Here is a 991-nt window from a genome sequence, read left to right as displayed (position 1 = left end):
TACTTATAATTTTGGGATAGTGACTCTTGTTTTTGTGACTGATCGATAATTTAAATAAAATCAATACATAATTACAAAGTTTTTCACGCATATGCAAAAAACAATAATGCCTTGTGTGTGCGATCAAAAGGTTGATAGAAATCTTCCTAAAGAGCAGAAAGTGCAGTGTGCAAAGTGCAATGATCTCTTCCACGCCACTTGTGTTGGTATTCGTCCGGCTGATGTCGAATTTTTGCAAAGTGCTGGTCAGTGTTTTTTTTGTGAAGCTTGCACTATTCTGCGTCGGACTTCCCTCCGTTCACCTCCTCCACCTATTACAAAGGAGAAAACGTCAACCGTCATCACTAGTTCTTCCTCTTCTAATTCTCCGAAGTCTGGAGATTCTACGAAGCATAGTGATAATTCTCTTATTAATGCCGAGAGCCAGCAAACAATAAATTCTCTGTTTAATCTAATAGCATCTCTTCAAACAGAAAATGCTAGTGTGTTAAAGTCGGTGAGTGCGCTAAATGAAGCTAATAATAACCTGGTGCTGGAATCGACAAAAATAGCGGTTGGTTGGGAGTAAATTGGCAAATTCAACGGAAATTGCACACGGAAATGATTGGGGCTGAATCAAGTGCTTCTTGAGTGTATGCACATGGTATTAATTTAACAAAAACCTGCTAATAAAAGGTTAAAGAATAACACTTAGGGCCAATTCACAGTGCGTAGTTCACTCAGAATCGGCAGCTAACTATAGAATTTCAGTGCGCACTGGGAATTCGGCCCTTAGAAAAAGACCAATACAAGGCTGAAAGTAAAGGCGAGTATGTACATAGATAAAGAAAAGAATAAAGGCAAAGATAAAAATAAAAACAAAAACAAATATGTGTAAACGTAAAGGCAAAAATGAAGATTAAGGTAAATTTAAACACTTACAACACAACACAACACAACACAACACTACACAACACAACACAACACAACACAACACAACACAACACAACAC

Source organism: Rhagoletis zephyria, unplaced genomic scaffold, assembly GCF_001687245.7.
Source record: "Rhagoletis zephyria isolate East Lansing unplaced genomic scaffold, Rhagoletis_zephyria_1.1 Rzeph_scaffold_07453, whole genome shotgun sequence".
NCBI lineage: Eukaryota > Metazoa > Arthropoda > Insecta > Diptera > Tephritidae > Rhagoletis > Rhagoletis zephyria.
Note: the sequence above shows the minus strand (reverse complement) of the source record.